Source organism: Passer montanus, unplaced genomic scaffold (assembly GCF_014805655.1).
Source record: "Passer montanus isolate IOZ18808 unplaced genomic scaffold, ASM1480565v1 scaffold53, whole genome shotgun sequence".
NCBI lineage: Eukaryota > Metazoa > Chordata > Aves > Passeriformes > Passeridae > Passer > Passer montanus.
In genome coordinates, this window is record NW_024370263.1 from 688257 (window position 1) to 705296 (window position 17040).

General features: G+C 46.4%; 1 long non-coding RNA gene across 1 annotated transcript; it reads right to left on the reverse strand.

Moving 5' to 3' along the window:
- Positions 1-1630: 1630 nt before the first annotated feature.
- Positions 1631-14879, reverse strand: LOC120509605. The gene is made up of 3 exons (XR_005629302.1): positions 14858-14879; positions 7861-8113; positions 1631-4829 (listed from the first exon to the last, which is right to left on the reverse strand). It is a non-coding gene; the product is annotated as an uncharacterized LOC120509605 (long non-coding RNA).
- Between the last annotated feature and the right edge of the window lie 2161 nt (positions 14880-17040).

Here is a 17040-nt window from a genome sequence, read left to right on the forward strand (position 1 = left end):
CCATGTGATGGTGGCTCTTGTCGTCAGTGTAACTCCCCATAGATTTTAATTGGGCAAACTGCTCACAAAGACAGTGGCTCCTGACAAAGGTGTTACTTGTTAGTATATCAGTGTTTGAGGAAGGCAGGGTTCTGCTATTTGTTGCAGTAGTAGCAGGGCGATTCTATAAAATATTTGACTTACTACATTAATGGAAAATGATACATTTGAATTTGCACAATAACAGCAGCTTATCCCTGTCATCTGATTACTCTGTGTCTCAAAATGTTTAAAAGGCTCAACTATCTCCCAGGTGAGTGAGTAAGCAGGAATTTTACAGAGTCAGTGTCTGCTGCTGAGCCCAGGAACTGTACCTAGTTTCATGCAGTGCCACAAAGACTATTTTGGTTTGCCCCAAGGAACTCCCATTCTCAATTAGCCACCCACCCGCTGTTCTGCTAGTTCCTTATGGCAGAGATCCCTGCCCATGGAGCTCCTGGTGACAATACACTAAAGAGAAGAGCACTGTTTTAAAGCTCTGATGCTTTGAGACTTTTCTCCCCATCTGTTCACTTCTGAGCAGAGGGATGCATCCTTTGCAAGAATGCAGGGCTGCTAGATCCCAGCTTTGCCTGGGGAAGCTTTCCATTCCCAGGAAGGGTTTAGCTGGAGTCTCAGAAGTTGTGTACAGATTTAGCCAGGCTTCAGCTGACAAGCTGGATAGATAATGCCATTGTCAAACCTCCAGTGGAGCAGTTTGGCCACCTGCTACTCCCTTTGGATGGAAACAGGATGTTTACTGGGGGGCTTTTCAGGAAGGGAAGGTACTTTCAGGTACCCCATCTGAACAGGTTTCTCTGGAGGACTTAACAGTATATACTTTTTTCCTGATCAATTACAGCTAAGATTTTTTTTTTTTAATATATGCTTCATCCTATTTTTTAGCACTTACTTTGTTGTAATTGCTGGAACATGTCCTGCTCAGTCTGTGCTGAAATGAGTTCTGAGGACTGGATGTGGAGCAGGGGCAGGATATGGCCCTAAAGCCCAGCTGTTTGTGCTTCCTGCAGGGAAGTGGCTGTCGATGGCAGGGCAATGTACACCCTCTGCTGCAGTGGAGTGAGTGCAGTGCAGACCAGCAGGACTAGGCAAAAAATTCTATTGTGCCTTAGTTTTCAGTAAATATGCTACGAGCTACCTACTGGAATTAGGTCTAATCATAGGCCTCAAAGCTGTGGCTGGATTTATGTTGATCACTTTAAAACAAATCTCACAGATATATTTAGTAGAAGAATGTGTAAAACCCCAACCCCCAAATGGTATTATGTAACCAATACAGTATTTAAGTGCCCCCTGTGTAAACTAAGTGAAAAGCCTGCTGTTTGCTTTCTTTGCCTCTGTTGTGTATTGGTCAACCGAAGCCGGGTGCTCTGTTTGCTGTTCTGATTACTATTTTAAAGAAAAGATCCATAGGATCATGTTATCCAGAAATTGAAAAAGAGTTAAACCCCTCTCACTGGGCTTAAGAGAGGGGTCTGGGGCTGAGTGAGAGCCCTCTCGTGGGCTGCTCAGGGTGTCTATTGCCAGGGGAGCTTGTGCCATTTGAAAGCACACATCAAGGATACAGCCCTGCACAATGTACTTTGTCTCTTTATTTTGGCATGTGCGGTGCAGCCGTTGTCAGCGGCCTCTGCAATCTCAGCCACAGGGTTCAGCTGAGCTCAGCAAAGATGAAGATGTGTTAGTGTAGGGTCAAGGAGATGGTGGGAGCTAGTGGGACAACCGGGAATGTTACTGCTGCTACATCTAGAGCTGGTATCTGGTGGAAACAAGAGGTGGATTTCCTCTTGCTTTGAACCAAGAGGACTTTGTAGGCTTTCCCCCTAATTTACTGTTATTGATCTGCCATCAGCTCCTTGCCCAGTTAAATCCTTTATTCAAGGTGCTGGATCTTAGGAGCACAGTGGTTTCCCATTATTGTTATAATCTTTTGCCAAAGAGAGATTCCCCCTTCTCAGTAATGCACCAAAGTGGAAGTAATCGCTCTTTTTTCTTCTTGCATTTGTCCTTTCCTGTTTCATTCACCGATTGAAAAATGGCTAAAGAGCAGCCCCCATTTCACCTCCCCTTTTCCCTGATTGACTCAGCAGCTCCTGGGACAGAGAGAGGAAAGGGGCCTCGAGGTCACAACCTTCACAATCTTCAAAGCCCCTGCCGCTTCCAGCAGCTGTCACAGCTCTCACTGACCATATCCCCAGAAGGTCAGCAAAAAAATAAACACTGGGGCCCGACAGGTCCCCTTCTCATGCAAACTGGCCATTTCCCTCCCCAGCTCCCATTCCATGCATAGATTACACATTGGAGACCCCCTTGGATTTGCACAGAGCTATGCAAGAGCAAAATGCCACAGAAAATAAAAGCAGAAGGGCTTCCTGGGCAGGCAGGGTGGGAAAAAGAAAAGCAGCTTCCTGAGCTCTCCATGCCCACCCACAGGCTGCTGCAGCCATTTTGTGTGCGCAAAGCCTGAAGGTGAAGCTGGGGAGGGGGCTGACTTTTCCCTGGGAGAAAGACTGCAGGGAAGGATTCAGCTTTTGTATCTGCTTGTGCATGTGAGGGATGGAAGATAGAGAGAACCCAAAAGAAATAGGAAATTAAGCATAGACTGTAAAAGCCTTTTCATCAGGATTAGATTGCATCCCTCTCTGACAGCCAGCCTGTTTTCTGCACTCACCTTCCTCTGCAAAAAGTCATGATGAAGCAGAAATAGTGCCAGGGAGAAGCACAGGTTCAAAAGGCCAGTGCAGGAAGGTCCTTTGCTAAGGAAATACCCCTCCCCAGCCCTCTTTTATAGAAGTATCCATTTCACCATGACCACTAATAATCAAAGGGCTATTTCCTGGCCTTCCCAGATGCAAAGCACTGTTCTCATCTTCATTATTGCAAACCCTTCCCCTCCCGCCCCACACTCACTTCCCTACCCGTGCTCTCCCATGGCTGAACCCAGCACTAGGGCACGACTGGAGTTTTTCAGGCTCCGCAGTGAAGGAAGACGCTCGTTTCCTATTCGCATTTTCGGCCTCTCCCCACAAGACCAAACGGGTGAGCAGCACACCGGATCGCAGGGCAAAAACTCGTCGAGGGGATTTGTATCTGCGAGGGGCTGCCAGGGAGGCAGGAGGGGCTGCTGACCTGCAAGAAACCCCCCGGGAAGAAAAGGCAGGGACAGGGGACTCGGGGGTCACTTTTATTTATTCGGTGTTGGCCGGGTACAGCAGAGGAGCTGCCCCGGGGCCGGCGGGGCGGGGAGCGGTGGCGGGCCCGGGGCAAGCGGTGCGCGGAGCCGCTCACCTTGTCCTGCCCCTGCGCGCACGCTCTCCGCCGCTGCGTGTTTAAACAAAGAAAGTTGCACAACCAAAGTCCGTCCGTCAGTGTCGTGTGTATCCCCTCCGCCCCGTTAAGGTGGCTCTCGGGTGCGGCGGGACGTCCCCGTCCCCGCGCGCTGTCACCGGCTCGTCGCCGGCTCTCGCCGCTCCCCGGCGCACTGACGCCCTTTCATTATTGCACTGCTCGCTGCGACCGTGACAGTAGTGCAACAGGGAAAGAGGGGCAGCCCGGCCGGTGGTCCCAGCGCTGGCACAGCAGCTGCGGCGGCTGCCGGGCTGGGGGCACAGGGGCCGAGCCCGAGTGGGGTGGGAAGATCCTGGCTTTGTCCCCGAGCTGGCCGCCTCCCATTGGAATGATGCTAGGGGGCAGCTCGGGGTGGGAGGGGAGTTAAACCGAGGGTAGCGGCAGCCGTACAAGGGGGAGGCAGCGGGCACGGCCCCGTGCTGTGTCCCGGACCCTGCCCGAGCCCCGCCGCCCCGGGGAGACGCGCGGCAGCGGCCCCGCGGCAGCTCCGCCGCGCCCTGATCCGGCCCTCAGTCCCCTCCCACCACCCCTTTCCCTGGGCCCCTGAGGTCCCGAAAGGGACCGCGGGGACCACCTGAAATGGAAGGCAGGGCCACCCACTCGGCCATCCCGGCTGCTGTCAGCCCCCAGCTGATCCTCACAAAGCGGAGAGGAGATTTAACACCCCCATCCCTGCTTCGTTCCCACGTACCTCAGAGAGCAGCTCTCGGGAAGGGCTGGAGGCAGTGCCCGGCCCCGCTGCGCCGCCCGACCCTGGAATAGCCCCGGGTGTTCGGGGCACGGCGGCGGAGCCGGCGGGCCGCACTCGCCGGGCACAGGCATGAGCTTTGTTTCGCCGAGGTTATTGGGATTAGAGCCTCGGCCTCTTTGTGCTGTGCTCTGCTTTGCACTACACTGGTTTTCGGGCTGGGATCAGGCACAGAAACAGCAAGTATGGCTATGTATCTCCTCCCATCCTTCGGTGGGTGTTTACATCAGTGTGTAATATAGACACCCTTCAAACGTCTCAGAACTCATACTATTTTAGAAAGGAACCATGATGGGTTTCTCTGGTTTCAATCACTGCTTGTGTTTTAAACACGAAGCCGTTTTGAATCCTGTGTGATAGCATCAAAAATATGCCCATTACTCACGACCTGAGTCACCAGAATAGCACGATTATTTGTCACAAATAACATCTCTGTGCAATTACTCGCCTATCTAACCACACTCAGCATTTCACAACTTCTCCCTTAACTTGTTGGGCATATGGGATTATTTTGTCCTGCTGTGGCTTTCTTCTTTCCATGAAGAATAACCCTCAAAAGAAAAGACCCTATAAGCAATATTGCACTACTACCCTGATCACAAAAGCAGAGGCAATATTGATAGGGTCTCATCCTTAAGGTTAGGAAGCTGAATGTGTCTTGCAGCAGGTGACTGGAGGGAGCTTCATTCCGTGCCTGCAAATGGGGAAGGGGTAAAAAGTTAGAAAGCAGTGCACTGCCCTGCGGATCACAGCACCATGTGCTCCTGGGAGAGTGGGGATGCAGGAATGGAGTAAATCTCTGACCCACAGAATCCGTGCATGGGCACTACCCCTTTCTCCCAGGACACATTTAACTCCAGTATGGCTTTTATCCAGGTTTCTGTACCTCCATCCCCAGTTCTCACTTTCTTCTGTGTAAATTTCTCTCCTTTATTAATAGCCTCAGTCAATTAGCTGCCTAGCTGTCAGAGGCTGGGAAGTGCTATTTATTTGATTAACTGATAGTTGTATTTTGAGCCTCTTAGTAACAGGCATCAAGCCCTCAGAGAACTTCCTTTCTAGGGTTGTCCTACTTGGAGAGCCCAGTGTTTTAAATATCCCTCCCTTCATTGGAAATCACGGGATTAAGTACACACCAAAAATTAGAAAGCAAAACAGGATCTCCAGGGCAGGCTCTCCAGCACTGACTTCACATTTATGCACACAGGTTAAACAGTGTTTGAAGACGCACGCGTGTTTTGCCCTAGCTTGTTTTGTTTGGCTTTTTCTTCTCTTCCCCCTCCCCAGCACCTTTTCTGTCCAAGGCTGGAAGGCACAATCTTCAGCTGGGGCTGGCTTAGTGTTGAACACACTAACAGCCACAGAAATTACTCGCAGGGAGGGGCTGAGACACCTCCAGCTTCAGGGGTGCTTTGCCAAGTAGACTCTTCCTCTGCACTCCAGCTCCCAATTAACCTGCCCCAGCGCATTTGTCACGTAGGAACACTTGAGAGCCCGGAGGAAGGGGAAGGAAATTTCATTCCCAGGCCATCCCAAACCAGGTCATGATTTTGACACATTAAGCTTCTCTTTCCTCAGTCTGCTTTCCAGTGGATTAAACTGGAGTGTAATGAAGGGACAATCCCCTAATTCATGGATTCCTGGCTAATTTATCCATGCCACATGGATCTGGTGTTTGCCATTGCAGGTCCCTGGCTTTTGGCGTGCTGGTGTAAGGCAGCCCTGCATCCTCTTTGATGCTGCCTCACTTGCCAAAGAAAAAGGAACTAGGCAAGCTCCATTCAGTGTTTGGTTTTGTCTAATGCCCAATAATCAAAATCTCCAATCTGTCCCAATCCTTCCTTTTCCCCATCCTTTGTGATGATTGTGGAACAGGGATCTTTTTTCCACATTATTTATTTATATTAAATCTTTGCTCGCACTAATTAAAAGGCTACATTCACAGAGATTGCTGAAAACAGCTCAGAATTGAGCTTTATCAAACTTCTGTATTCTTGTTACCTTGGCAAAACCTCAGGTTTAATCCTGCCATTGCTTCTCAACAATCCCTGCAACCTAGACATCCAGTTGGACTGAGAATGTAAAAAAAGATGCAACTAGGCTCAGCCTTACCTTTCCATCTATTCCCATCCAGTCTATTTTGTTTATTGTTTACCATGTCTTTTCCACTCTTCAGCCTTGATGTTAACTCAAACAAGACTTAGGACACAATACACACAATTTAACTTCTCCAGTGGCCCAAGAGACAAACCTACTGGCAAGCTTACAGTGGAAACACACAATCTGCACATGAAGTGATGTTACTGATGCATGGATAGTGTGGGGGAAAGCAAGATTTGACAACTTCCTCACAACTTAAATACTTCAGTAGTTGCAGAAGCTACAACTGGCAGGGGAGGGTAAGGGATGTAATTAGAAATGTCAGCCACAAGTTCCAAGCAAAAGCAATTAAGTTACTTTATGTTTCTGGACCTGTGCTGAGAGCCTAGATGTGTCTCAAAAATGTCCTTATCTCTAAGTGGTGTATTGGCACAGGCTTCCCCCCACATTGCCTTTTTTTTTCTTTTAACAAAACAGAAAAAAATAAACACTGAATCAGCCTTCAATAGTATTCCAATAGTATTCCACCTAGTTTGCAAATGATATGCAAAGCCTGGGTTGCACTATGTCCTATAGCAGGGAGACTCTCTGGAATGTATATGGGGGTTATTTTAAAATAAACGTTTAAACACGAGATTATGAAATGCATGCTATTTATACACTGTGAGGCTCAGCATCTCTAGATATGTTTAGAAACCTCTCTTGCCTTTAATCACAGTTATAGAAACTAAATGGAAATGTCACCCAGACTAGTATAGAAATAACACTTTATACATTGCTCAATAATGGAAGCTCTTTTTTTGGCAGTGCGTGTGGGGGAATCTTACTGTAGTGGAGCCTTTGCTATGTGTTTAAGTCCCTTTTTTCTGATGTTAGGAGACAAATAGACTGAAGTGTCCTTACGATGAAGCATTGGGATAAATAAAGTAGTGAGCTGAGTCTCTGGAGCTGAGAGGCCTCTGCTCTTTGTGAGATCAGAGCTCGCCTTCCCTGGTTTAGCTTAGGGAGCCATTTCTCCTTCCCTTTGTTGCTGTTTTGTTTGTTTATTTTTCTTGTGGTTAAAGATGCCACTGGGGCAAGTGTTTTTTTTTTAAATTTTCATCTCAGTTACAATCTCACAAAACATAGAAGGGCACAGTCCAGCCTTGTTTCCCTGGTCACAGCCAGTTCTCTAGCCTGAGGAAAGGAGACCATTTAAAAGACGTCTTGCAATTAAATACATTATATAGTTTACAATATATTTTCTGCAGCGGAATTGACACTATCACCAAAGGTCAAAGCAAACACTTTAAACAGCTGTGGGCTGAAAGTTGATTTAGAGTTTTCCATCCTATTTAATAAGTTTATCATTGTTTTAAAACTGGGAAGTGTTGCCTTTTTAATTTTTTTTTTTTTTTAAGAGAGAGAAAATTCTTAGCATTCCAGTCCTGGCTCCTTAAGTCTATCTAGCAAGTTTGTACAAATCTGTCCAGAAAAAAAGGGGATTCTTGCTTCCATGCAAGAGTCAACTTGTCCAGGTGTGAGACTCCAGAGAGTAAGGGTTGATAATCCTCTCTGAAAACATCACCTTCCCAAATGTGTTTCACCCACCGAGCTCAAGGATTCTGTCACCCACAGCCACTTACCAATACGTTTCCCTTCTCCTGAAATCAGGAGGGATTACACTCCAGAATGTCCTGCCATTTGATTCTTGTTCATAATATTTAGTTTGTGGGTTTCAATAACCCTTTTCTCAGCAGCAATATTTCCTCGGCTGGCAGAACCCAGATCTGCGTCAGTGAGCTCCATTAAAAGGAATGACAGAGCTCCTTAAACAGCCCAGACTTTGTAACCCCACAATACGGCTTTTCTGCATGGTGTTTACCAGCGCTCTGCTGTCTGACGGGAAAAAAAAAAAATAAAAAAGACGACTTATGGTACTAAATGCAGGAGGAAAATAGGGCTAAATACTATCACCCTGGAAGTGCCGATCCCACTGTTGGCCGTGCCTGTGCAGGGCAAGTGAAAGGCCTTGTAGTTGCCTCGGCTGGGGAAGAGAACAAGCGAGGCTGATGCTGAGCTCCCCCTTCCCCCGCGGCAAGGGCCAGACCCCCCATGGCAGGCTGCCCCAGCCCGGGCAGGGCTGTGCTCTCTGCAGGGCCCCAAGCCCGAGCCTGCCCCGCCGGGCCGGGGGCACCGCACCCGGGCAAGCGGCACCTCCTGCCCCCGCCCGGCCGCCTCCCTTCCCCAAACCACCCAAGAGCGGCCAGGGCAGGAGCGACCTTAACACAGATCTAGCACTCAATGCAATGACTCAAAAAGTCCCCCTGAAAAAAAAAAAAAATCCCTCTGAAAACTTAAACCATCTGATTTCACTTTCCGCTCCAATTGGTTGTGTAGTCAGGGCGCAGGTCTGGCCTCCTCCACCACACTAATACCCTATGTGTGCTGCCTCCACAGAGGAGGGGTTCTTTTAACAAGTTTATGCAACAACAGGATGGAGGCTCTGCCGGAGCCCTTCCCCCCGCAGCCCGACCTGATTCCCCGCATTCCTCCCGCGCCCTCCCCCTCCGACCCAACTGGAGACAAACTCTGGCATCTCCACACACATGCAAATGGTTTCCCTTGCACAAATACAGACTCCTGAAGGGGCCTTTGCTTCCGAATCCCCCCTCTTTTTTTTTTTTCTTTCCTCCAGTGCCTTTTTTTTTTTTGCTGTTACATTCCTCAGCCAGGCAGGGTTAAAAAAAAAAAAAAAAGAAAAAGTGGGGAAGGGAGGGTTTGGAATGTGTAACCTCCATCCCAGGCCCAAATCTGCAGGGAACCCGTCCTCTCCCCTCACGCCCCTGGGGCCTGCCTTCCACAGAGCTCAGCAAAGGGCGTTTGTGGGCTCCACTGCCCAGCCAGAGCCAGGAGCCCTCAGAAGGTTGCCCCTCTCCCTTTCCAAATGGGATATGGTCCTTGTCATCACACAGGCCTTTCCCTGTATCACACGCCTCAGATTCCCCCCACGCCCAGGGGAGGTTTTGAAGCGTAGTGACCATATTATTTTTAAAGACATAACTTCATACAGGAAAATAACTATGCATCTATTCCCCCTGTGATTTCTCCACCTCCAAACAAGGCAGGCTCACATGTCTGAGAGGCCATCTTACAGCCCAGCATCAGCCCCACCAAGGCTTTCACTAGCACTTATTTCTATTCGCTGATGGGCTCACAGAGCGCACACACACACAGAGAACAAAGCGTTGCCCTGCTCCAGGGTGGCTTCCAGCTCCTCACTGGTCCACCCTCCTTCCCGTTCTCCCTGGCCAGGGGCAGCAAAGGGCCCTTCATGCTCCCACTCTGGTCGCTCTTACACTCTTATTGATTGCAAGGGGGGAAGACACCCCCTAGCAAATCCCTCAGAGATTTCACTTTCCTACCTCTTCATTAATCAAGAATTAAAAGGAAGAAGAGGGGAAAGTGCCAAAGCTAAACAGGCCTCCCCGTTCCTTAACACACACAAAAATGGCAACTGTGCTACACTGCAGAGATGGATGAAAAGAAAAGCTCTAGAGAGAGGGAGCCATGGCGGCTCGAGTTTCCTCCACTGAGGCCTGGGAATGCACCGCATGGGCCACCAGCACCATGCCTCCGGATCAGGCATGGAGGCTCTGCCTTCTCCTCTGGGCGTGAAAGGGACACAGCCTCCAGCTCACCCCAGAGACAGAAGGGCTGAAAAGGTGTCTTTTGTCTGCTGCCTCGGTCATTGGAGAACTGGAGTGCATTATTGAGGATTCGGCTTCTCCTCAACTGTCTAAAATGGGACACGCTCCCCCTGTTAGGATGTGGTCCTCCATTTTCTGCCTCCCCATGGCTCGCTCACCAGCACATCCTGGCCTGGCCTGGGATGTGCTGTGCGATCTGAAAGCACTCGTTTACCTAGATTTGATTTCCAATATGACGGCTCTCCCCACCCCCACCCTTTGCTCCCAAGGTAACAGCTCAAGGCTTCAGGAAAAAGAGAGAGAGAGAGAGAGGAAGGTCCCATCCCCCAGCCCTCCAAACCCCTTTCTTAGCAGCTGCAAGCGAAAATACCACATCTGCCTCCAACTACACCGCGAGTGACAGTCACCAACATATTGTTATTTAAAGATCAATTCTGAATGCAGTGTTCCTGCTCCTAGGCCTACACCATCCTCGCATCTCAGCCTCGCTCCATGTTGCTGTTTGGAAGTGCAGGGACAGATTGTCTTTCAAATCCTATTGATTATTATTTAGGTATCTTGTACTATTTTTTTTTTAATGAAAATGAAGGTATCAATATTCCTTTAATCTTAACAGTAATTTCTCTGAAAGTGAAATATGATGGAACTTGAAAAATACGTCAATAGGAAGCAAAAATTAAATTGTCTGCAAATACATGGGTATATATTAAAGTCACTGAATTCTGTACACAACAGTATTATCCTTAGGTTCATAAATCCCTAATTTTTAGAGCAGAAGGAAGAAAATATTCAAAGCTGGTCAGGATATTTTTGATAGTGGTGATTGCTCTGAAGGAGGACAAGAGGGCTTTAAAATGTGAATAGGCCAGCTTTTTATTTTACAACTTGGACACACAAACCCAAGCTAGTGGCAGAAAGGGCAATCCATTTTGTACACTGAAGCAGTCAAAACGGGGAACAAAACCCAAGGAATTTCCATACAGACCACTCAACCCAAACACAAAATAAACAAACAAACACAAGGGTAGGGATTTTTTAAAGCAATTTCTACATGATCTTGGCATTTTAATGCTCATTTGAGCCTTTGTGGTGGAGGGAAGAAATCAGAGTAGGGGGCTGGTTCCCTACTAAAATGCATTAAATAACTACAGAATGCCATAATGTCAGGGGCTGGGTGTGCAACAGTAACTGATCATAAAGGATGTATTAGGACTGGAACCAAATGCTTTGACAATATTATTGCACTGCTTTATTTGTGCAGACAGTAGTGCAACATTGTCAGAGCCAGCGATACCAGCAGCCACTGTCACGTTCTGCACAGCTGTCCCTGCATCCTTTTGTAAGGGACTGTTACATTACAGTGTTAACCACAATAACGTTTTTATGTTTAGCCCCAATAAAACTCTGCATGACAAAGTTTATTTGCAATCGTAATTAGACAAGGTAAAAAAGAAAAAAAAAAGAAAACAACAAAAAGTTAGTTTAAAAAATGACAGAAAGAGAGGAAAAAAAGGGATAGGGATAGAAAAAGACCACTGTTAGTATGGCTTGTTAAACAAACCATTCAAGTCTTCTGCTACATGCCCAGTATATCTAGGCACGGTACGTTATAGAGGTTTTATACAATAAAATATTTTTCTATTGTAATGGAGAATAAAACAAGAAGGGACATAATTCAGTATCCCCAAATGTGTGTGCTTCCATAAAACCCAAATTGGTCAGTTAATGAATCTGAACTAGACAATTTAAATAAATCACAGAAAGTGCCAACCCTTTCCTGTGCTTTCAGAAGTTTTCTTAATTGTGCTGTGATTTTATCATGGTTGACCAATACCGATGAAAAAGCCTGGGGGGTGTGGTGTATATATAGAATGGTATAAATACACAGTGCTTTGATTTGCTATGGAAAATGATGAGACCTGGGTACAAAAATATCTGGTGCCTGTGCTTCAATCTCACACATATCTCTGTGTGTGTGACCACTCAAAAATTACAGCACAAACACCACAGATTTCTAGAAACAAATCAACAGCATTAAATCCCTGTAGACATTGATAGGGACCACCTTAAACATATAGGAGAAAGTTTCTCTAAGGGGAAAAAGTAAAGGAAATCATAAAAATAATTCAGTGTAGATATTGTATGGAAGAGTATAGAAATTAGTAACTAATTACTCACAAGCTATTGGTAAACAAAGCAAGTAATGGATGCCTTAAAAGCTCTCAGAAATGTTTGGAGCTTATGTATGGAGCTTATGGAAATAGGATGTTTAAATTATTCCAGCCCATTTCTATACAGACACATAAAAATGTATAACCCAAAATCTCTCTCCTTATTTAAAACCACTCCCACATGTATAAAACCTTATTTCACACACGTGCAAAAATACACTGGAGGAGGCATCTATTTTAGGGTTGTTTGCCCACTCTGAAGAGGGTGGGCTGCTAAAGGGGGTCATGTTTCTGCCAGCCAATGCCCTTTTAATATTGCACTGCTCATCATAATTGCCAGTAGTACAACAGAAAAAGGGCTCTGGACAACAGCATACTTCAGAGACTTTCCAAAATAAATGATAAACCAGTTAGAAACTTCTCCAAGTGATGGCTTCTGTGCATGTTTTAGTCTAAAACAGATTTGTTACATTCAAAAAAAAGGAGTTTCTTTACCAACCACATTGATTCAATGTCATTCTTTAAAATTAATTTTAATATTTCACAACTGCTTCTTCAATTAACTTCATCAAGAATTTAGGTAAGCTTGCTTTAGGGACTTTATTTTCCTTATCAATAGTAAATGTACTGCATTAGAGCATGTGAAAGCAAATACCAGAATTGGGATTGTCCTGCTTGTATTTTAGCACCCCAGTATTTTACCAAAGTAGGTATAATGAACTAAAAGACACAATGGAGGATAAGTTAATATCCTTTCTCTCGCTTTCATCTGAACCAGCTGTTAAAATAATTGGTATTTATTACATACATGCTTCTAGTACCTTAAATTATTCACTTCTACTTGCTAAGGAAGTCTTGTTATTTTAGAGGTATCTAAACAAGCTTTCAAAACAACTGCCATCCATCCAGCAGTGAGAAACCTTTAAAAATCACCTACTTGCATCATGAAAACATTATTATTGTAATTTTTCCTTTTTCAAAAAGAATATATGGGTAGTAAGGAGAAAACATCAGTTAATCATTACAAATCAGACATTCCAAATAATTTTAGCAATAAGTAACATTTAAAACTCAACTTAGTATTTAGGTTTAAACTGTTTACCATTTGTTCCTCTAGACAATTTCAAACTTAAAGCTGGAAAATGTAACTATTTGTTAAATAAGAATCACTTGAGAAATTACAAAATTATTTTATTTCAAACAATGCAAAGAAATTCTATGCAAAGAAATCCAAACTTGAAAACAACTTTCCATGAACTATATAGACAAGTAAGAATCGTACCAGATGCTAAAATAAATTAAACTAATTCGGTTCTGGGGGAGTTTGGGCTGAGTGAGAAAATTCACTATATGAATTCTAGTTGTCACTCTATGATAGTAGTATTAACACAAAGCCAATTGATTTGGAAATGTCCCAACCCAATTAGAATCTTAAATTGTATCGTTCCTGCTTTCTCCCTTCATTTTAATTTTTTCTCCCCTTTTTTTTTAACAATAATTTACCCCTAATCCAGAAACCTAGACTGGTTTGGAGATGCATTTAAAAAAAAATGAAAAAAGAAAGAGAGAGAAAGAAGGAAAGGAAAAGAAAAAAAAAACTAAAAGAATTTGTGTTAAACCTTAGGAAGTTGTTTTTTTTTTTTTAATTCCAGAGCCCCAAGTCTGTGTTTGAGGGTACAAGCTTTCCTTACACAACTCAAAGACCACACACTGGAGGGAAACGGAGCGGAATTGGGGCAAAGTGCAAGAATGCCAAAGAAACACTTTGGGTTGCGCACCCTGGTTTATTGCAAAAACTCTGGACTATTTAAGCAAAGCACTACTTTTACGAGATTTAAATATTAAGCCAATATAAATAGTGGCTGGAGATAGCATGTGACTTATTGCCTCGCTCTTTAGGGGTTTTAGCAAAAAAAAAAAAAATCCCCAAAAAACAAAACAAAACAACACAACAAAAAGAGGGAGCTTCTAAAACAGGATCTTTTACCAGAACAATTCTACGCGGTATCTAGACAGATCGGAGTTTTGCTAGGTTTAGAAATGTGACTCGTATCTCGCAGGAGGAGCGCTGTGGCACAATGAGAGCGGGCAGCAGCCGCGAGCCCTCCCGCGAACAGCCCTCGCGGGGCGGGCAGGGAGCGCCGGCTCCGGCCGCCGCGGTTTCGTTCGTGGGATCCCACTCGCTTTCTCGGGACTGTTCGCACAGGTGAAATGTTTGAGAGGAGGAAAAGGGTGGGGGGGAAAGCTCACCACTATCTAGAGATTTCCAGCCCAGTCCGCCGGCACCCGTGTCTCTGCCGGCGCTGCTCGGCGCACGGCGATGCGCTCCGCGCCGTCCCCGCTCCGCTCCGCTCCCGCCGTCCCCGGGCGCCCATTCCCCGCTCCCGCCGCTCCCAAGTTTTATCCCCGGCCCCGCTGCCGCCCTCGGCGGCTCCGGCCGCCCGCTGTTTCCAACGCCTCGTATCGATCGCACGCCAGAACGCAAACCGACCAGCCAAACTTCGCTCGGGGAATCGCCACACTTACAATGCGGGAGGAAAGGGCTCCCGCACCGCCCGCTCCGCGGGGAAGCCTCTCCGGGAAGCGCACGGCCCCGCCGGGGAGCTTCCGCACGGGAGGAGGGCGAGGGGCGCCGCCGGCTCCCCCTCCCCCGCCCGGCCCCGCGGGTCCCCCCGCCCCGCGCCCTCGCTGCCCCGGGCGCGGGCGCGCCTCGGCGCGGGTCCCTGATCGATCGGAACGTGGGCAAATCCTCCGGTACCAACCTCATGGCCTCCCCGCTCCAGCCTCCATCTTTGACTAGTTGACATTCAGCTCCTGCCTGACCAACTCCTCATTAGCATACCTCCCCCGCCATTGGCCCGGCCCTGCGCTAGTCTTTGCCACCGCCTCCGCCATTGGCTCCCGGGGAGGATGTTTAAAAATATTACCCCGCCGCCCATTGGCGCCCCGGTGGCCACGTCACGGATCGCTCTTTATTTTAACAATGAATGCACAAACACATTCTTCCATTCACAAATTTTTTTTTTTTTCAGTAGTTTGCCCGCCTTTTCTCCAACTACATTTTCATTGATTTTTTGTTTCAACTGAGGGGGTCCCGGTTGTAAACAGATAAATCAAAGGCGAGCAGAGGGGGGACCTGAGCAAATATTATTTTCTCTCTCTTTTCTCTTTTGTTCGGCAGTGCTGGTGTTGGGGGAACAAAACTGATCCCCAGCCGTCCCGGATCGGAGAGGTGTGGTCGGGAGGGTGGGGGCTGCTCTGCCCAAGAGCTCGCAACTATTTTCTGTCTATTTCGGTTTCAAAGCTGGACCTCTTCCCCGCAATTAGAAAAGCAACCTCTGCCGGGGCAAAAGAAACCGCTAAATTAGTCAAATTCAGAATAGCAGTTATTGCTGTGGGTGTGGAGCGGTCGCGGGGGGCTCGGGGGCTCCGCTCCCTCCGCGCTCCCCTCCCGCTCCTCCCGCAGCCGCGGGCTCAGCCGAGCCGGGGATTTAATTGTGACCGACTGGAACACACCAGGTCACTCCAGTGCACTCTCATGACAAGAGCTCTTTCCTTTTGTACGCGCGGTTGAGCTGAAATCAGGAGATATCAAAGTTTAAGGGCTAGGGAGGAAAGATCTCTAGCATTTCTCTTGCCCTGCAAATTGTAAAAGCCAGGAATCGTTGAAACATTAATCAAAAAAGACTGAGTCATTGGCTCTGAGAGTCCCTCTCACAGGGAAAAGTCTCGGCGAGTCTCTTTTTTGGAAAGGTTTCTGCCATATTGTTAACTAGCAAACTCACGACTGTGCAGTTGCTTCCCCTTCCAAATACACAGTTCCTCGGTTCTTCAACAATTGATTTCAACAGATGTTTGTAAAATGGAAATGTTTCCATACATCAGCAAGAACAATTTGTCAGCAAACTGAGTGAGAAAGCACTAAACTTTCATACACTTTTGTGGGTATGAAGGCTTTTTAAAAATTTCAACTGTATTTATTGACATTTTGTTAAGTTGCCTGTCTTTAAAAACAAAACAAAACAGTGTATTTTTTTCTAAATTATTGTATTATTTTAATTTTAAAACATTCTTTCCTTTCATTTGTTCTCTACCTTCATACCAAATCCAGCCCAAAAACAAAACTTGTGTCCGTGTGAACGAAAAATTTACATTATAAAAGAAGAAAGATATTAGCTATTTTTAAAAATAAACTAAACTTCCTTTGTATCTATTCTTGGGCTTGGGAGTTGGTTCTGATTTGGATACTTTCTCCATATATGTATGCACATATGTGTGTAGCCCCCACGCACAAACATTGAGCCCAAGTTGTAAATGCTGGATCTGGGTACTAATGGGTGGGGACTTGGAGCAGTGGATCTCTGGCAGTGTTTTTGGAGATGGGAGAGAAGGGCAGTGGGCTGTGAAATCACACATTCCTGTCCAATGGAGCTGAAATAATGGTATTGTTCTCTGGAAAAGAGGTTGCTTTTCTCTTCTCCATTCTTCCCCTGATCTGCAGGGACCTGATTGTGCAGTTAATCAGCAAAAAAGCGTTTGATGTAAGGCAGGGCGTGAATTCAAAAGGGCCAGGGGGGATTCAAGAGGGATTCTTCTGTCTGTTAGAAAATGTTTTTCTGATTTCAAAATGGTAGGCATTTGAAAAGCTGCACTGGTCTCTCTTCAGAGATCCGAGTTTGTAGTAGGTACCAGCACTAATTATATCTCTTCCTTTGTGGGTTTGACACTTTACTGCTTGGGAAAAAAAAAAAGTTAAAAAAAAAAAGTAGATATCTTACAGCAAAAAGAAAGATGTCCTTCCTGGAGCAAAGGTGAGCCCATACCCCTGCAGTTAATTCCTTCAGCTCGCTATCAGTCGCCAGAGAGTCTCCTTATGCCTTGCCACACGTTTAGCATTGCACGATTCAGAGTAAAATAAAGCCCGTGGGGAGCAGGTAAGAACTAA